The sequence below is a fragment of the Girardinichthys multiradiatus genome, chromosome 4, assembly GCF_021462225.1.
Source record: "Girardinichthys multiradiatus isolate DD_20200921_A chromosome 4, DD_fGirMul_XY1, whole genome shotgun sequence".
Classification (NCBI taxonomy): domain Eukaryota; kingdom Metazoa; phylum Chordata; class Actinopteri; order Cyprinodontiformes; family Goodeidae; genus Girardinichthys; species Girardinichthys multiradiatus.
In genome coordinates this window covers 23,571,238-23,593,365 of record NC_061797.1, presented here as the reverse complement: position 1 = coordinate 23,593,365, position 22,128 = coordinate 23,571,238, and the positions used below count along the sequence as shown (strand labels likewise).

The window sequence follows — 22,128 nt, the reverse complement described above, 5'->3', positions numbered from 1 at the left end:
AGGCTGTCCCGCTACAAGATTCTCCTTATCATAGGTGTGTGAGACACTTGGATAATGGTAAGGGAAATGCTGCAATAAAATCAATACATTTAAGCCTGACAGTGTCCACACAGTCAGTAAATTCAGGAATTAGACTAAAAAGGCCTTGTCCTCCTGAGGTTTTAGCCTTGTACAAGGAACCTAAACAAGACAAGTTTTGTCTTGTTTATCTGGGACAGTGTAGACATTTGTATTACCAAAACTTACCTCCCAAGCAGCTCTGAGATGGACTAAACGTGTACATGATTATTTTTTTGATTAACTTGCATTTTTAATCACCATTTTTACAGTCTTGTCTATGCTACTCATGAAGAAGTTCCAAGTAAATGGTAAATGGACTGAACTTATATAGCGCTTTTCCAGTCATACAGACCGCTCAAAGCGCTTTATACTAGAGCCACATTCACCCAATTGCACTCACTAACGCTCACACATTCATACACCGATACGCAGATTGGTAGGCAACTTGAGGTTAAGTGCCTTGCCCAGGGGCACATCGACATATGGCAGGAGGAAGCTGGAATCGAACCCACAACCTTCTGATTGCAAGACAACTACTCTTCCCACTGAGCCACAGTTGCCTCAAGTCTGACTTCAAACCTCACCAGAGGACAGTTTCAGCTGCATTTTATAGCTCCTTAGTTTGACGGTAAACACACAAACGTACCTTTCCTTTTATCATCATTTCTGTACCTCACATCATAAAAGTCGATCATGGGAATGTCTGCTTTCAATATGTACAGCTGGGATCACAGAACAGGATAACTCAGCGGCATTCACATGGACATTTCCCCCATAACAACGTTCTGTGGCTCATATGGAAAATGTATGTCAGCCAGGAGCAGGGTATACTGTGTTTGAACAGACATTTAATGGAGGGAGGGGAAACTCCTTGCAAGAATAGGGTGCTTATCTCTGTGAAGCATATGGCAGATGCTCGGGACAGTCAGGTGAAATGTTACACGCATTGCCTAGACAGCCCAACGGCCACACAGAGCTCCATCAGCACTTCAAACAGCAATAAAAATGTCTGCAACACAGTGAGCCAGTACAGACCCAAAATAGTGTACTGGTGCAAAATCTGCACAGCCAAGGTTTTCAGTCCATTTGCCAGCAACAGAAACTATAACATTTAAATACGAGTGGGAAAAAGGAAGCACATGATTAATGCAGAGAGCCAAAAGTCAGGACACACCTACCATTAGTGTGAGACGAGTAGTTATGGCCACTGTTTTGACTGCTTGCGCGCTTCACTTATCTCATAGACAAGCTAAATAAACACTGACTTAACTTTTAATGCAGCCCGCTGTTTTAGGAGATTAAATTTTTTTGTAATCATTTATATTAACAAAGGAGTTGCACAGCCACATGTCTTTATCCATTTGGCCTTCACTGTTTAACACTGGAGTTTAGGATTATGACTCATGATATTATTCACACAAAAGCATTATATCCAAGTAAGCTTGTTCAGTGGGCGAGTTTGAAGCTTTGAGATGTGAATCGGAGCAGCAGAATAAGATGGAGGGTATAAAATAGACAGTAAACACACCTCCGACGTCTTATCTGAACACATCACTGTCACAAAAACAAGCCACCAGCTCCTAACAAGCATATAAACTCTCTAAATGGGAGGGTGGGTGAGTGTGAGTCACTCTCCCTTTCTGGATATGGATGGAGAAAAAAAACAACAAAAAAACAATACCTGTTATCTGTAATCTAAATATGCAGTGAGGATATGAACCCACTGTATACTGACTGTCCAAGGTAGAAGATGACGTGTTATTTGAAATCATTGGCCCACAAAGAACCAAAAAGAAAGACGACGTTTCAGAAATATATAGTTAAATCAGCTAGATATAGCTAATAACTTATGCCGGAACATTTTGTCATGCAACACTAAAAATAAAAAACCAGTTGCCCAAGCTTTACACCCACAGCATAGTTCCATTGGCTTAGAAGGAAAGCAATAACATATTTACATAAGAGCACGCTTGTAAAGTTCATGCAGTGGGACATAGCTGAAAGAAGGGTGCTAAATTAATGTGTAACTCAATTATTCTAAAATAAAAGAAAAATAACATGTTTTGAGTTGTTTCACAATTTTCTTTTTGCTCTATAAATCTATATAGTTTTGCTTAATAGTTTTTGGTGTCTTCTCTACGTATTTACAATGGAGAAAGCAACAAAGTATATATGTATATAATAGACACTTTGAAGGTGAATACAGACCAAAGACCCATGAACAGGAGTGATTAAACATGTAGGGCATATTGTCTATAATGTTTTTTAGAAACCAATGCACTACAAGTTTTTTAAATCAGCGGAATAAGCCTTTAAATACCATTGCTACCCATGGAGTGTTGCTTTACCCAACAACGCTTCTAAAAATAACCCTCACAACTGGAGCAAATGTTGAATAATGAGATGGAAAAAAAGAATACATTGCTAGAAACTTTAGGCAACCAAAACTAAACTTAATAATTCCCCTTTTTTCTTGCAGTGGTCAAAGAAAACTACAAGGAAACTAATATTCTTGCAATTTATATTTTTTCATTTACACAGCTTTACATTTCTGAAACTGCCAGACTTCAAAGCTCAACACCGAATTATGCTATTATCAATACCGTTTTTACAATTACGAGATAAATTTTAAAATTCACTAAGGCAGAGTGGTTTATCAAAACATTTAACTTACAAAATTATAAAGCTTTCAACTTTTTGTTACATACAGATAAATATATTTGTATTATAAATCCCTTTTTGGAATTTTTATGAATAGGATGTTGCATGATGATTTGGGGGGGGGGGTCTCTAAGTGCCAATATACATGAGTGTGAATGTGGATTTAGGCCTAATGTGTGGTGTGTTTCTGTGTGTGTAGGTATGCATGTGTGCAGTTACATGTACATATGTGGAGGTACATGTTTGTCTGTATGTGTTACGTATGTATATGTGTATATATGTATATGTATATGTGTATATGTGTATGTATATATATATATATATATATATATATATATATATATATGTATATATATAAATAAATATATATACACAATTATATATATATATATATAATTGTGTATATATATATATATAATTGTATATGTATATATATATATATATATATATATATATAATTGTGTATATATATTTATTTATTATTTTTTGGTTTGTGAATTCTGGATGAAAAACATAGATGTTAATTAGGAAGGTTACTTAATTAAGTTTAAGTTAAATTTAAGTTAAGTTAATTTAAGTGCAATTAGAGGGAGAAGGGGTATGAAAAATAAGTTTTACTTCTTCATACCCCTTTTCAGACAATTTATATTAATTAATAATCAATGTCAGACCTCAGGTTAAATATACTGACAAGTTTACTTATTGGAAAATGTTTATTCTACTAGTTTCTATTTATGTTTAAGTTAATTTAATTTATTTGGAACTGGAAATTTAATTTATTTTAATTTAATGTTTACCAAACACTTCTTCGTATGGTATTTGGATATTTGTTTGTTTGTTTTAAGCATTTCTGAAATTGATTTATTGATTTACTGTTGTTTGTCATTGTCTGAAATCATTGTCTGAAATAAATAAATAAAGCTAAAAGTATTTGGAGGTCATGTAGGATATAGATTATGTTGCATTCAGTCTGTTGATGTTTAGGTTATGTTACATTTTCAATCATTAAGCATCCACTACAGCACAATGAAAAGGAACTTGGATCAATTGGTGCACAGCGGACAGACGAATCATAGCAGTCACGTATAACGGTATTTATTTTTACAGCCCACATGTGAAGAGTTAAAAATATTTGCTCGTTCAGCAACAAGAAACAATGACAGCTTTGTTGTAGGTTTTAAAACATCTTGATAAAAGCCTGACATTAAGGGTGTGGAGCTCGTGAGATCGCTACAGCAGCGCAATTAGATATTAGCCAAAGGTCACAAAAGAGGCCAGCTCTGCTCTAAACTAGGTGAGGAGCAACAGAGGAAACAAATGCAGAAAACTGATGAACTCAATGAAAAAAACAATTTATAATTAAATAAATATATTTATAATAACATTTACTGTGTGACATTTGTGACAAACAAGTTAGTTCTTCTCAGATTCGTGTCCTGACCATATTCTTCTATCTTCTTAACAGAAAACCTGTAGAAAAGGTGGCTCTAAATCTCCCTTTTTCTGCTCTTTTGTGCCTTAATTGCTGCCTGTCTTTTATAATCATTTACCTCTCTGAACACAAGACCAAGACAGTGAAGGTGAAGCCTGTCACAGTTAAACGTGCAATCAGTTTTCTCAAAAGATGACTATTTCTGCATATTCTTCATATGCCTGCTCATTTATGAAACTAGAGGGGAACTCAGTCCTGATTTTACAGAGCAGACTGTTTGACTACTGAAGTTCATGCCCTCTGAGGTCATCCCTTTGCTCACCACTCTGCTTCCTCTTTTACAGAGGAAGCAGAGCACATTCCCATCAAAAGTTTGTGGTTTAACAACCTTAAAAGCAAAATTACACTTTGTTTAAAACATCCCCCTGTGCATGTTCAAATAAAATCTAGTACATTCTTTTTAAGCATTTGTTAAATTAATAACTTATGATTAGTGTGACATAAATCCCACAAATCATACAGTTGCTTTTTTGAATTAGTTACACGAGTGATAATTTAACACTCGTGATAACTAGTGAAAGTCACGGAGGGCTGGGGAAAACCACACGTCTCTGTCCTGCTAACCCTGATTCCATATTTTGTTCTCATGTTTTATAGGTCGACAAAAGCAGGACTCAGTGTGGTGGAAATGGTAAGGCAACTGGTGGGAGGGGAATACATTTAAATAGTGGTTGCTTCATTAAGCATTCTAATAGTAGAGAGGAAGCACTAAAATATACTGAAAAGGTAATCAAACTAGCAGGCAAAGATGAGGACTTGAGTCTGTGACTCAGACTCGAGTCAGACTTAGGTCAGAAAAACAAATACTTCCGACTGGACCCGGACTGGAGTGCAATGAATAATCTTTTATCTCTTATGTAATCATGGCCACAACATAAAACTCCTAAGTAAAGATCATTACAGTGAATGACACAATCACAACAAAACTGCTTCATCTGCTTTAAACTAAACGTGTCCAAGATAAACGGTTCTTCTCCCATTTTTACTAGTATTCTTTGAAGGTAAAGGCCTTCTATTTCAACTTGCTAAATGTAATACCTCTTTAATATTTTTTACAGGTTGAGCTGAATCAGGGCTGAAACGACTCCTCGAATGATTTGAGTAAATCGAATATTACAAATTAATTGAGGCAAATTATCAGTCATCGAGATTTCCTCAAATTCTGTGTAACTATTCAGCGTCCTGTGTCCCGGCCGGGTGGTTTTTTTGTGTTGTACAACGCTCTCACTTCCGCTAATGATAGCCTACGTTGTTGTTGCCAAGGGCGGTTATCAGCCATGGAGGGAGATGGTAAAAAGAAGCGCAAACAAAAAGACCAAGTGTCAAAAATGTGGCACAACTTTCAACTTAACAGGAAACATAGCGCAGTGCATGTACTGAAAGACTGAATTAACAATCCATAATAGCACGTCCTCCATGTTGCAACACCTAAGCAGGAAACAACCTGATTAGGAAACAGCTCTGGATGGAGCATATTTACAGACACAGGTGTTTCATCTTCAATGCAAAGTGTATACATTTTTTGTAAACTTTTGGCCTAATTACTGCATTGAGTTAACAATTATTCAATTACTAAATTAGTTGAGGATTATTTCAATAATCATATAATTAATTGTTTCAGCCCTAATGGAATATTATTATTGAAACTTTGCAATGTGAATATCTCTGGGAGTAGGTCCACTAGAGAGAAAATCCTATAATTACTCCTCCTATGATGGTACAATATTTTGCTGATACCCCACCAACACCAAGTTATCTCACATATGGTGCAGATTTTATTGGAAAATCAAGTATTACTACTTGTTCTATGACAGGCAAACGCATACAGTTATTAATAAAGGATGCCAGAAAGAGCATATGAGTTTTTACAAAAGTTAGTTTCAAACTAATTGACAAAACAACACAATTAGTGGTAAATGCTAAGCTATGGCACAGAGGTTTTTATACAACAATGAAACACTCAAATGCAGCAAAGAATTTCATTGGCAGAGTAGTTAAAACACTATCAGGAAGCCATCGGATCTTACAAGCTGCAATAACCCCACAGTACAGTATATACCAGAAAAGGTAAGAAAAAAAACAAAAAAAAACAAAGTGGTAGTTTGGCTGAGAGATCAGACAGCAGAGTGCACCAGAGGGAGAACGAGTTGGAGAGAGAAAGCAGAGTGTATCCTGACACGCCAGCACAGAGGCAGAAACACGGCCTGTAAGCAAAATTCTGCTTAGACAAGACTTCTTTCACTGTCCTGGGTTTTATGTCCGTGTTTTTTACACACACACACACACCCGTCTGCTCCCTTTGATGTCATTTGCAAACAGGCATGCAGGTGGAAAGAGACTGGGAGAATATGGTGGCATGGGAATGGTTAAGCTCAAACAGGTCCATCTGCTTTATCTGCCTAGCTGCTGGCCCTGGCCTAGCTTTTACACAAAGTGGAGCCTGTTACAAAGCACAAAAACAGACATGGATACAACTGGGCTGTACATAACAAACCTAAAATGTCAACATGTTTGATTTTAGAAAAGTCGTTTGTTATTAAAACCAGGGAAGATTTCCAGATGATTATACAAACCCTAGTACACCCGGTACTAAGAGCAGCTGCACAACAAGATCCATCCAGAGACACGTTACGCACATTTACACGCATGTAGCATTGTCCATTTAACGAGAAGACGCTCATCTGAAAGACCAAATCAACTATTCCTACATAAACAGAACAAATCCAACACCAAACAACTGAATGAAAAAGCAACAAAAAGAAGCTAAAGATGCAGATTTGAAAAAGCTGACTGTAGTGATTGTGCAACTCCATGCTTACCAAACATAATGACATGTCTGAATGTTCTGGCTCCAAGGATCATACATCATCTCATAGTGCAAATATCCACTAGGGCAATCCATTGTCCCTGTGTCACATTGACATAATTCCTGATTCTTTTGGAAGTATGGAATTGGTACAGTCCTCTTCACATTCACTGTGTTTGCTTCACTTTGATTGGTGCGGATGATGCTTTAAGTTATTTCCACGATAACCTCTTTCAAAAGAGTTGTCCATCATCCAAATGGACCAATGGAGGAGTATGCTTCAATGTGTGTGTGTATATATATATATATATATATACACACACATTGAAGCATACTCCTCAAACATCTTGAGTAAAATATACAATGACTAGGAGCATCAGAAAATATCAAGTGAAAAGGCAATGTAATGAAGAACTCTTATTGGCATGTTATTCACAAAAGCTCATGTGCATTTATTCTAACAAGTTGGATAGGATGCAAGATTTCATAGGATATTATATTTCAAATGGGATGCCTTCATGCTCTGCATGCTAATAAATATGTCCAGTTAAATTGACTCAAACTGCCCTTAACTCTGCCCAACTGATGTATATTTTCAGTGTGTGAGACGTTCAGGCCCACGCAGTGTTGAAGATGTTGTGATGATGGAACTGGAGTAATGGTTATTGCAATACTCAGCAATAGTCTCACCTTTTTCTGCTATTGTATGCGATTAAAAAAGAAAAGTTATTCTTTCACTCTTAGATAGATGATAAGGAATGATTCTACAATATGTTCACACACACACACACACTGTACTACAAGAGATAGTTCTGGTTCAGTTAGCAGATTGTGTTTAGTTGTTAATTTTTTTTAAACAATTCAAACAAATGCTTTATGTGGGATAAAATTTTCTCTTTGGATTTAAAAAGTCCACAAAGTACCAAGAGGATCTAGTGTTGGATAAAAGGTTGAAGAAAAGGAACAAAATACATTTGAACGGGTTCTGATTGGCCCGTTTGCCCACTCATCTTCAAGGGTTTTGCAACAGGAAGCAAACCAATGTTTGTACAAACCCTTTTATCCTTGAGGCAATCAAATAAAACCCAATACATTTCCTTTCTAGCCCACCTCTCCTGTATAACTTTAGATACATAAAGCTGCATGTGAGAAAAGAAACATCCACCAGGGAAAAAAGCTTTCGTTACATCACCTTGCAGGAAACACCACTGGAGGGGAAGAGAAGTAAAGTATTGCAAGCTACAAACACATTAATAAGGGGTTAAATATTATTTTGGGTTCATTTTAATCATATTGGAAATACATACATTAAATGAAAATATATATCAAATTATTTCATTGTTTGAATACTTGATAAAAATACATCATAATTATTTGCAGTATTTGTGTATTTTTGTAGTCCAGTGCTGCTGCATATTGTAGATTTATTTTGTTGTATTTGGCGGAGTCATTTGGCAGGGCTAACAATGTTACTGGCAAGGTGAAACTGTGGTTTAACGTTTTGAAACATAAAAGTTTTAAAACGTGGAGCTCTGTGAAGGATGTTAAATGCTTGCTTCAGGTTTGCAGTTTACGGTCACCAGCGTTGGTTTATTTAAACTACGCTGTTGCAGAGAGATATATAACCATTATAACAGAGGGGGAACACTATGATAATTATTTCAGTTATAAGGCTTGAACAAAATGGATATGCAGGTCTCAACCCATCTATTCACTGCATGCAGACGTACAGCTGCAGGAAATAAAAGACAAGGACAGAAAGAGTGTGTGTGGGGGGACACAATAATGTGCACTGCTGCACATCCTCATAAACATGCTGTTGCTGAAAGGACAGGTTGTCTGAAGAAGAAACACCTGGTTAGGCAGAGGCCCTAATCTGCTGAACTTCCAGTTTAAACACAAAGTTGGAGATATTTGCTCACTCACAGGACAGTTCTGCGAAACCGAAACACTTAAACTTAGGCAGAATGACTTGTTACAGCCAACTGATGAGCCAGTGAGTGAATAAAAGGCTAAGAGACACACAGAGGGGCGTGCAGACTTACAGTGCGTTAGACAACAAGGTCAACCCATCCCCAGAGAGGTGTTGGCTTTCTAACAGAGTATAGCTACTTGAAACCAAGGTCACTGCTCTGTGGCAGAGAGAGGGACCGGGGAGAAAGGCCTGACTGGGACAGCTCTGCCACATGTGCTTTTCAAGCTCATTGAGTATATATAACCAAGTATTATAATAGTTTTTAATATGTGTGTCGGTACATGCCCTAATATTGGTCCCTGCGAGGAAGTCTTTTTATTGGTGATTGTAGACTGATTTCTTCAGTCTGGTCTTGGGTCACATTACAGCTACAAACTTACAAAGCCATGCTTTAAACCTGGAAAAACACATCTCAGTTTGATCAGGGCTACATACAGTAGCGCTTTATTTAGCAGAAACCAAAAGAAAAAGAACCACAGCACTCGTTCAAACATGAAACTAACATGTTGACATGGCATGTACAGGGGTTGGACAATGAAACTTAAACACCTGGTTTTAGACCACGATAATTTATCAGTATGGTGTAGGGCCTCCTTTTGCGGCCAATACAGCGTCAATTCGTCTTGGGAATGACATATACAAGTCCTGCACAGTGGTCAGAGGGATTTGGTGGAGGAAAACGTTTCCTGACTCGCTCCTCCAAAACACCCCAAAGTGGCTCAATAATATTTAGATCTGGTGACTGTGCAGGCCATGGGAGATGTTCAACTTCACTTTCATGTTCATCAAACCTCCAAAACACCCCACCGCCTTCCGGATACAATGTTTGAACCATTGGATGCACATGGTCCTCAAGAATGGTTCTGTAGTCCTTGGCAGTGATGCGCCCATCTAGCACAAGTATTGGGCCAAGGGAATGCCATGATATGGCAGCCCAAACCATCACTGATCCACCCCCATGCTTCACTCTGGGCATGCAACAGTCTGGGTGGTACGCTTCTTTGGGGATTCTCCACGCCGTAACTCTCCCGGATGTGGGGAAAACAGTAAAGGTGGACTCATCAGAGAACAATACATGTTTCACATTGTCCACAGCCCAAGATTTGCGCTTCTTGCACCATTGAAACCGACGTTTGGCATTGGCATGAGTGACCAAAGGTTTGGCTATAGCAGCCCGGCCGTGTATATTGACCCTGTGGAGCTCCAGACGGACAGTTCTGGTGGAAACAGAAGAGTTGAGGTGCACATTTAATTCTGCCGTGATTTGGGCAGCTGTGGTCTTATGTTTTTTGGATACAATCCGGGTTAGCACCCGAACATCCCTTTCAGACAGCTTCCTCTTGCGTCCACATTTAATCCTGTTGGATGTGGTTCGTCCTTCTTGGTGGTATGCTGACATTACCCTGAATACCGTGGCTCTTGATACATCACAAAGACTTGCTGTCTTGGTCACAGATGCGCCAGCAAGACGTGCACCAACAATTTGTCCTCTTTTGAACTCTGGTATGTCATGCATAATGTTGTGTGCATTTAAATATTTTGAGCAAAACTGTGCTCTTACCCTGCTAATTGAACATTCACACTCTGCTCTTACTGGTGCAATGTGCAATCAATGAAGACTGGCTACCAGGCTGGTCCAATTTAGCCATGAAACCTCCCACACTAAAATGACAGGTGTTTCAGTTTCTTTGTCCAACCCCTGTATTACTGCCAAAAGCTTACACCAACATTATGTCATACATGCAGTCATCAAATTCTCAGTGGGCTCTGAAACTCAGTGGCAGGTGAAAGCATGGAAAGGATTTTTCTTGTAAACATACAAACATCTGTTTGCTTACTTCATCCACAGGGGGCTGAAGGAGAACTATTGGGTGTACAAACAAAGCCCAACTGTGCAGGGAGGGAGGGCTACTTCAATGTTATCTTATCCTCCACCACCTTGGACAAGGGCCTAGCAGCTCTAAAATTAGCCATCACATCTAAACACAGTCTTTGGTGTAGCAGCTACTCTTTGGGAACTTGGCTCACGACTGATGCACTGAAAGAACACCCAATCCCATTTCCAAATGCAGAGATGTAGCCAAGATTGTATACAAATGCAAGCCACAGACACAGAGTCCTTGACAATCTTGGTTTTCACATTTTAGAGGGGAGTGGTGATTAACCGATTCGCATATTTACTGTGAACCGCCATACTGAACAGTGTTACTCTTTTTCCATTTCAAGATGTAAAAACGGTAACCAAGGTAATGAAATCATATTGACAAGGCTTAAAAGAAATAAGAATCAGGCTGCATCAAATTCAGATGTACTGCTTCAGATTAGGCATACAGTGATACACCATGGAAGCTAATATGACTGAATTATCACGTTAGAGCCATTTTTCCAAACACAAGCCTCTAGCTAATGATAGAGTGAGTAGATAATTGAAGGCAAGGGGATTCAAAGACCACCAACAATTCAAGCAGTTATACCAAGCCTTAGTCTCTTCAGTTATGCAAGTAGTTGCAAAACATACAAGAGAAAAATGCCTCATGAATATTAAAAACTTATTCAATATGTCTGATGTTTAGTTAGAAACATGTGTAATTGTTTGTTAGGTTTATTCAGCAATCCGTTACCTTGTTAACTGAATGTCACCAATGGAACAGTGTTAACAATTTAAACAACCTTTTATCTACTGATCTGTGGCAACTTTTCAAGGATCTTCAGCTTTATTTGTTGAGTGCGAACTCTGATGCGTACGTACTTGGAGCAGCAATGAACGCTTTCATGCCAAGCACTGCAACATAAATATGAAACATAATCAAATTCTAAGGCAAGTTAAGATTCAAGCTTCAATGGGACCCTCTTGGACCAGTGCCAAACAGTCAGGTAGAAAGAGCTGTTTCTATGAGAATGAGGACACTGAGATAAAAAGAAAGAGGAGAATCAGCAGACAACAGGGGAATTCTTTCTCACACTGTCTTATAGCCTGTCAACCTTGAGAAATTCAACACAGAATGAACTTGTACCCTCTGTGCAATCACTGGATATACTGAAATCCAAAGCCTTGGCAGGCAATATAAAGCCAAGTACTGCATCTCCTTGCTTCCCATTTCACTGAAATTGTATGACCGACAGTAGACCTAAAATTCCCCTGCCTAAGATGTAAGCTCCGTGCCATTCAACTGGCTATTAGAGTATTCCTCCACACTACGAACCACAGAGGCTCGCCTGTTCCCTGCAAACAGACTCCTTCTATGCAACATCAGTATGCAGTCTGCCTCTGAGGGAGTGGGAGGAGCAGCAAAAGGGAAGGAAAAAGGGAAGGTGGGGAAACAAAGCCTCTATGGTCGCCTCTCTAGCCAGGCCAGGCCGAGCCGCAGTAGCGGGGGCGAGTTATGTAATGTGACTGGCAGGCCCCACTTCCCAGTTCAGATCTGCAGCTCACACTAATCCCTCCTGAGGAACAAGCCCTGCTTTGGAAGAAGAGAAGGAGATAGAAGTGGAGCTGTGAGGAAGAGCAGTGGAGTTGTGAGATTACAAGAATTTTAGCCTTTCATCTGCACCAAATCTAACTCCCTGACATCTACCCTCTGAGCTTCTCTGCTGAAAGGGAACTATAGTTGAAATAAGAGCAATGCCACAAATGACTGGCTACAGCACAGAGTTACTAGTTCTGTGCAATCAGCCTACATGTAAAATATTTAAAACAATATATATTCACACTATATGAAACAGGTACAAAATGATACTTTCTCACATTACTGCTTCCCAATACTATTATGCTGACATGTGCATTTAGATAGATATTTACACGATTTAATTAGCCAAGCACAGCTTTGTGACCAGCTCTTTAGAGGAACCTAGAAATCACTTCACAAAATGGTTCTTATGATTAAATGATAAAAGCATGTTTTAAAAAGATTATAAGGTCCTAAACCAATTTATGGGAAATATTAACCCGTTTTTGACACCATGTATTCGGACGTAGGTGTAGTTGTAACACACAAGCCTGTCACAAATATACGACTGCCCCAGTGTTAGCACCTTTAGTGCCTCCTTTCAAACTATGGTTTCATAATCTTGCCAAACAGACAGGCTGCCCTTGGTCACAGGCACATGAACCAATAAAGAAGCTTAGGTTCTTTAACTTTGTCTGTTAACACATGAAGCAGGACACAAACAGCAGACCCCGAGCAGCACACGCTACCACACACTGCACACATACTTGCAAATTCGGCTCCTTTGCTAATTAAGAAGCACTAAAGCAGAGGATCACTTCAAGCTCCCCATTCTACCTCCTAAAATCAACACGAGAACAAGGCATCTCAGACCTAGCCAGAAAATATGTGAGCACAATCTGTGCTCGGTTAAATATAGGTCCTTTTTTAGAGATCAACAATGAAGAGTTTTTCATCCTTCTATTATATAATGTGCCATTTAAGATTTTTCTTATCATGAAACACCATGAAAAATCTAAATGATAATGGGGGTATCAGTTACTACGGCAACACTCCAACCTTTCAACACACAAAAAATGTCAGTCCTACATTAAAATGTACTACAGGTTAGAAAGCGTTCGTCACGAAACTCAGGTATGCAGCATGAGGAGAGAATTGGCAGTGACTGGGAGAATCCAAGCAAAGACTAAAAAACAAACGTGATCACCGGTCACCTCAGTCGGTTTCAGCAAACCATGAGTCCAGGTTGAGGATTTAAAGAAGTTAAAAATAAAACTCTGATTCTGATTTACTGAGCTGCTTGCCTGGAAAACATGTGACTGGTATCACATGAGGTACGGGGGGAGGAGGAGAGTGGCAGAGGGTTTTGTGTGTGTGTGTGTGTGTGTGTGTGTGTGTGTGAGGGGTGCACGCGCGAGCGTGATTATCCAGCCCCTGAATGCACATCCATACACACAGCATATAACTGCTGGCACTACAATAAGCTTTGTGATTAGTTTGCTTGGTTTCCACTGACAGAAAGAAGATATAGGCAGCTCTGAGAGGTAAACCGAAACAGTTCTTGCTGCTGGTGCTCAGCCACACGCAAGACAGCATACGAGGGCCGGATAGATGGAGACTAATAGATTGAGGGGCAATGAGAAGAAAGGTTAGTTTATACAAAGGTGAGAAAAAGGGTAAAGCACCAGCTGTTGGTGTAAGGAGCATAGAAAAGACCAAATAGAGATTTCTCTGAAACAAATAATAAAATGATTCGATTGTTTTTAATTTTCACATTTGTACCTAGAAGGCTTCTCTTAATGTCATTTGGCTGTTTCTTACTGCACTGTTTTTCTTTTTCCAGTGTCTCCTTAAATGTGCATTTTGAGCAAGACATCTCTGAAGAGCATACAATCCACATTGTACCTGCCTTCTAATCTGCGATCTGTGATTTGTTTACTTATAGCTGAACAACTACATTAGTCGCGATGATACATGGTTTTGGACCCAAAACAATAGCTATATACAGGATTTCAGCAACAGTCATATAACCATCAGAAAGCCATATTTGTGCATGTGCAATGTATGTGTGAGTGAGGCAGACTGGGGGATTTGGAGGACTTTTGTTGGACACATGCTAGTTCTGCACTACAGAGGCTGTGACCTACTTTTTGTAGTCTCTAAAAGAGACAAGCACACACACAGCCTCTGACAAAGGGACAGGAAAGCAGAGGTTAGGCATGCACTAAACCCCATTCTTAATACAGGCATTCCAGTGGATCGAGCTCAGTACTACTGTGCTTTCAGCCTGCCTGCTGGTACAGGCATCTCGTGCAATTACAAACTCTTGCACGTCTAATAAGAGGGTAAAGGCAGCTACTCCTTTGTGAAACCAAACTGGCTCTTAATGTCTCTTTCTGTACTTGTAACAGTGAAAACATAGACTATGCTTGAGCAATAAAAACATATTTTACCCGAATAATGTTCACTTATCATAGATATATATATTAGCAAATAAAGACAAAATAATAATGAATGCCCATAGACGCATGCTACATGATGCACCACAACCCATGATCTGAAGGAAACAAAAAAGCCAGAAACGACAAGCTTAAAGAATAGGTCCTTACTAAAGAGCCTCAACAGAAATAGCCTTAAAGGAGCATGGTTGACATGAAATTCTCTAAAAGATATTTCTGAACCTACCGATTCCATGTCTGTGGGAGAAGGTCAGTGGGCTAAAATCCAACTAGAAAAAAAAGACACCTGCTGCTGTAGCGTCCACAGAATCCTGAAAAACAAGATAAAAAAACACAGCATTAATTCCAGAAACAACACAAACATTATCACACTCGTTGCCATAGATGTTTCTGTGTGGATGCACAGGGCCATGTTTCTCCTCCCAGGATCAGCACTCCCACAATTTTCTGGCACACTGAAAATGGCCAAAAACATAAACATGCAGCTGGGACCTCTGAAGCTATATAGTTCTGCAGAAACACATCTCAATCGTGTCTTTCTCTAAATCATAAAGACTGAGCAACGATCTGCTCCACCCAAGCAAAGTGAATTGGGTACACGCAGGTTAACTATCCAATGTTGTCGAATTTTAAGGTTTACCTCGTTTGTGGCCTTTTGTGACCAATTATGATTAAATTACAAAGGACGTAAAAAAAAAAAATTATGCAGATTCAGAAGAAATGCAAAATTAAAAAGGACAACAATGTTGGGAGTTTAGTTTTTAAAACATTGTCCACAGGTAACCAGGCTGCTGCAGGTGAAAAACCTCGAAGTTATGGTGGAAACATTCAGGGTTTTAAAACCAATAAAATCTTCTGTCATATCTGTCATATCTATGGTTTAAAGTCTTTTAAATAAGTTGCCATAAAAAGAGCTGTAGTGGTCGGAGGTTTCTCCCGCTGTCTGGAGCATAAATCAATACGGTCCTGATCCTCCCACCACCTGTTGCTACACACTGCTGCTCAACTGTCTGAAAGAAGGCTACTACACGTTGAAAATACTTTCGGTTGCACAAAACATCAGTCATCATCAATCACTCTTAAAATTGCAATTGGGAAAACTGCAAGTAGCATGCCCGTTAACCAACCGTATGCAGGGTCAACTTGAGACATAACAAAATAGGACAAATTGACATCGTATAGAATAATTTCTTTGTCCCTCAGTGGCAGAAAAAAGAAATTCTTAGAGTATCAGTAGCAGATACAGACAAAACATGTAAAAAAACACTCTGAAGTACAAAAAAAAAAAAACAAGACAGAAAACTATAGTGGTATAGAGTTTTGAATAAATATGAAATATAAAGCCTATGTCACTAAAATAAAGCTTAAAAATATGAACACTCTCCAGATGTGTTTAAACATATTCCATAAATATGTCGATCCAAACAGCTACAATAATAAAAGGTAAAAGATATATGTGTATCGCAATGAAAAAAAATGAGACTGAAGTAGAATTTAACTAGATAAATATGAGGCCAGCTCCACATTGTTTTACCCATTCATCCTTGTCACAGGTGCAAGGAGTAAAAAGGATTTTCTGACTTCAGTAAAGCAGGTGGTACATGCAATTTAATCCTATCATTTTAAGGAACCAGATAAGGGCCCCAAGGCAATACAGCAAGGTTCGATTGCAGAATGATAAGCAACATCTACGAGCTGAGCAGATGCAACTGTACAGGCTTTATTTTCATCAGCTAGGTTTACACAATTGCTCCAGTCTCCCTTAAATTCAACACAATGTAGAAAATATACCAATCTATCACAAACAGAAGCTGCCTTAATAAGGCATCTACAGACAGAAAAACACAAGTTATTCTGACAAATGAAACCAAACGTTTGTCTTAAAATGATCAGCGATCCAGTATCTTTGTGAACCAACAGTTACGGCAGTCTTGGAGGAGAGGTCAAGAAAGCCACACAGTATTTTAGGTTGGATGAAAATGATCTTCTTAATTTTGTCTGCATCAAGATCCTGTTTATGAACCTCTGAATCAGCAAAGTGCTGCTGTAGGAATTCAACAATTAAAAGTAAATCAACTAAACTTCATCAAATAATGAAGCAACGCACGAATGGATTTACCAGTTTTTCGAACATGTAAGTATCTTTAGCTAAACCTAAGTGCTCCTCCTGTAAAGTTAACCGCTTCAATCACAACAGTTTGTCTCTGAATCCAAAAGGAAAGTAATCAAAAGTTCAGTTTAGGGTTACACTATCGTCCGTCTGTCCTCGCACTACCAAGTGAGCATGTGAAATAACAACAATTACAGAAGGGCAGGATGTTTTAGGATTTTTATAAATGTAATCATTTAAACATCAAAGACAGAAGCTGCTGATAAATGACAAGCAGCTTCGTTTGCACATCGACATGAGCGGCGAGTTGAAAATGATGCAGGAAGGGAATATTTGGCTGAGGGAAGAAACATAATCTACAGAGGTTAGTTTACTTATTAATGTATTAACAGCTGGGCTGTTTGTTGGAGTCTACAGGAGTGTTTTCAATATGCAAGCATGAACGTTTTCCCCCAAGAACTTCATTTCCCAGAACCTTCTCTCTTACCCTGAGAACCCTTTACTGTGTGCATTTGCAACATGGGTTACTAACACAGTGCTGCTGAATGTAAATCCACTGACTCTGACAGGCAACTCCTCCTGACAGTGTGTTAAAAACTGGCTGAGGTCTTGTTTATCCACCAAATATTTAAAAGAGAGACAATGTCCAGCGCAAAAATAAAAACCCTTAATTGTTACAAAAATAATACAACTAATAATTCTGACATAGCACTTTAAACTTCTATACAGTCCCTCTAAACTCCATGGAAAGGCAAAACTGCAAAGATTTCAGCAACAGAGTTCCTGTTTTCCCACCTTTGAGGGAGAGCAGAGAAAAGGAGACTGCACTCAGGTCTGGATTATAATGTTACATATGTTATATACAGGGGTTGGACAATGAAACTGAAACACCTGTCATTTTAGTGTGGGAGGTTTCATGGCTAAATTGGACCAGCCTGGTAGCCAGTCTTCATTGATTGCACATTGCACCAGTAAGAGCAGAGTGTGAAGGTTCAATTAGCAGGGTAAGAGCACAGTTTTGCTCAAAATATTGAAATGCACACAACATTATGCATGACATACCAGAGTTCAAAAGAGGACAAATTGTTGGTGCACGTCTTGCTGGCGCATCGGTGACCAAGACAGCAAGTCTTTGTGATGTATCAAGAGCCACGGTATTCAGGGTAATGTCAGCATACCACCAAGAAGGACGAACCACATCCAACAGGATTAACTGTGGATGCAAGAGGAAGCTGTCTGAAAGGGATGTTCGGGTGCTAACCCGGATTGTATCCAAAAAACATAAAACCACGGCTGCCCAAATCACGGCAGAATTAAATGTGCAACTCAACTCTCCTGTTTCCACCAGAACTGTCCGTCAGGAGCTTCACAGGGTCAATATACACGGCCGGGCTGCTATAGCCAAACCTTTGGTCACTCATGCCAATGCCAAACGTCGGTTTCAATGGTGCAAGGAGTGCAAATCTTGGGCTGTGGACAATGTGAAACATGTATTGTTCTCTGATGAGTCCACCTTTACTGTTTTCCCCACATATGGGAGAGTTACGGTGTGGAGAAGTCCCAAAGAAGCGTACCACCCAGACTGTTGCATGCCCAGAGTGAAGCGTGGGGGTGGATCAGTGATGGTTTGGGCTGCCATATCATGGCATTCCCATGGCCCAATACTTGTGCTAGATGGGCGCGTCACTGCCAAGGACTACTGAACCATTCTTGAGGACCATGTGCATCCAATGGTTCAAACATTGTATCCTAAAGGCGGTGCCGTGTATCAGGATGACAATGCACCAATACACACAGCAAGACTGGTGAAAGATTGGTTTGATGAACATGAAAGTGAAGTTGAACATCTCCCATGGCCTGCACAGTCACCAGATCTAAATATTATTGAGCCACTTTGGGGTGTTTTGGAGGAGCGAGTCAGGAAACGTTTTCCTCCACCAGTATCACGTAGTGACCTGGCCACTATCCTGCAAGAAGAATGGCTTAAAATCCCTCTGACCACTGTGCAGGACTTGTATATGTCATTCCCAAGACGAATTGATGCTGTATTGGCCGCAAAAGGAGGCCCTACACCATACTAATAAATTATTGTGGTCTAAAACCAGGTGTTTCAGTTTCATTGTCCAACCCCTGTATATATGTTCTAGAGCCATAAAATCTATGAAACAGAATTAAAATCACTTATAAATCAGAGGACGTTTTTAGCATCCATAGATGTTTGGTTCCTATGTGCTGCAAAGGAACCACAGACTAGACTGCACAAAACAATGAACTGCAGTAGTCATCAATGTGTTTACTATCAGAACCACTAAAGGACTGCCTGGACATAATATTTGGAAGGTCATAGAGTTCCAGGTGCCATGCAGTAAAACCCAACATGCCAGTAATATACTGGGCCACCTGGATGGACGTCTACTGTCCTTTATACTCACAGCGGATACAGATCTGTGGAACCACGAGCAGAATACTCTGGGTGTTTGGAGAGGAAACTGTGATGAAAAAGAAAGTAGTGATGAAAATATGGGTCTATTGTAAAGGATATTATCACTGCAGTAATTAACAGTAATATCTCAATGTCATGTTTTCCTAATATTATATAGGGTACATTCAGAAAGCACTATCCACTATCACATGGGCACTTTTTCACTCTAGTAATCTGATTAGCCCTGGTTACTGCAGTGAAAATGAAGGGCAAAAAAAGAAAGGCCCCAGAAATTTACTCTGGCTCTTAAAAAAGTTCCCACAGTTGAAAGGCACCTCAATTTTTTTTTTTTTTAGAGGAAGAGAACCAATCTGCCCACATCATCATATGAACTGGTTTCCTTTATTTAACTGTAGAGCATGAAAATGCTACACCTACATTAACCTAATTTTAACACCATTCCACTCTGCTATAAAATGACTCTACAGGAAGGAAAACAATATTTGACATAAATTACATTTATTTATTCTGCTTAATATTTATTAGAAAAATTAAAACTTCATAGGTTTATTTTTCCTGTATTAAGTATAACAGCACTTTTTATATTCAAAATTCATAGTGTTAAATACTTACATACATACGTAGAAGTAACATTTTAAAGTTGAAACTGCTTATATGATTATAAGTAAATATATGTCAGTACATCTCAGCTAAAGGTTTAATTAAATTAAGCTGTTACAATAAATCTGACATTAAAAGACGGTTATTGCTGTTATTATTAATATTACAGACACACTACATTAGTCACTTTAGATGATCAGTCACAACAATATAAAAAGAAATCCTGAACTCAATGTAATATTGTGGCCCCTCCCCCCCAACGCCCTCCTTAAGTATACAATGAGAACAAGGCTTTAATCAGGATTTAGGCAGAAGGACATGTGAGGATATTTAACAGAGGCCCAATGTTGGGCTGACATTCCAGTAATAACGGATAACACCCCTTCCACCCTAGTCTGAACCCACATTAGCTTCATCTATCTGGTTTGAGGCGCCACAGTGGGCTTTAAGACCACTAGCAAGTAGCATCTAGTTGTCAGCTTTAGCACAGGAGGGGTGGTAGGTGGGACCACAGCAGGATTAAGGCTAGACCTCCTTGGGATAGCTTTGACTAGTAATGAGGATGATTGTAAGATGTGTGTTTGTACTGAAGTGAATCCTGGGGGTGGGGGGGTGAGTCCCTTGGTGGGAAGGACAGGACTAATGGATTGAAATAATCCACATACAGACAACAAGACTACCTTTCAAACAGAGTTTGGGCCAGAGAATAGGTACAATTGCTCATGACTGCAAGAAGCAAACACAATAGAATATTAAAACCTAGCAAAGCAAACCTGAAGAGAAAACTGCGATGAAAAATGCAGCAGAAAAAGTTCCCCTCATCCACAAACTTTCAGTGGCCATATTATGGTGTAGGTTTTCCAAACAAAGTATATACTTTTAAAGAAAGGAGAGAAATTGCAGTGGCAGTATCATAACAATATAAATATACTATATATACTATATAAAAAACCCAACAAATCAGTGAGGGGTAAGATGTTACACATAAAAAGGCTGCAATAATATAGTTGCAAAAGATTAAAGCAACCTTTAAACAACCTTCAACAAATACAGCGGAACCTGTAAATACAAACTCATCTGAACCCAGAAACGAGCGGCGCCTGCCTGAACCCGATTACAAATTTTCCCTCAAAAATTAACACATAGGATGCGGTTGGCAGGCGTGCGATCCGGAGCACGATCCAGTCAAGTGCACGCCCCAGAGTAGAACAGCTAACAGAAGGGCTACTCACCTCCAGAGCCATCAGAGCGGTGTACACGATGCTCAAAAAAGTGCAGAGCACCTCTGAGCAGCATCAACCAAACAAAGCTGTTTCATAACTCCATACAATAGTAATGTAGCAGCCCTTTGCCCAACATTAAGGAGCACAAGCAGAAGCAAGTGCCTATGAACTAATTTCTTCTTAATTTCAAGCCCAGAGACAGTCACATGACTTCTGCTAGCCTACATGGTTAGTTAATATGGGATGCCTGTAATGTGGTGGTGGTGGTGGTGGTAGAGTTTTGGGTCCAGTTCACACAGCTCTGGTAGGGAGAACACACAATGGCATCTCACCTATGGTTAGTCCCTTAATATCATGGAAAATGTTTGTCCTTCCCTCCCAAAAAACTAAAACTAAAAATCCACTTCTCAGTCGTCTCAATCATTTTAAACAGCTGATTCTTCCCCAAGAGAAACCATGTCTTTAGTTTTTATTGTTTCATCATTATTTCAACATGTAATGGTCCCAGAAATGTTCAAATACAAGATAAACGACTATTGGGATGAAAATGATTTTAAGTGCTGTGCACGTTTTGGGAGGGGTGGTGGATTGCAGCTAATTATTTTAATTTAAGTAACTTTGAACAGCCACCTTTTGATTGAATGTCAGCATTCAGTCTTCTTTGGTACACATCTGCCAACTAAAATCTGATACATGTCAGCTGGATTTGCTTATTAGGATCATTTAGTTAAAGCCACAGTTTGCAGAGGTTACAAAAAACCAAAATTATTTCAGTGCACAATATATACCATGGCACCAAATACATCAGCTATGATAATACTGGTGAAACCTTTCATGCAACAGAAAAGTGGCG

At 39.2% G+C, this 22,128-nt stretch overlaps 1 protein-coding gene across 1 annotated transcript in view; it reads right to left on the bottom strand.

Moving 5' to 3' along the window:
* ankrd11 (ankyrin repeat domain 11) overlaps positions 1-22,128 on the bottom strand; it is a 115,565-nt gene that overhangs the window by 66,249 nt on the left and 27,188 nt on the right. The window contains exon 2 of the mRNA XM_047363147.1: positions 15,126-15,210. The gene's annotated coding sequence lies outside the window, so the exon portion shown is untranslated. The remainder of the gene's footprint in view (positions 1-15,125; positions 15,211-22,128) is intronic.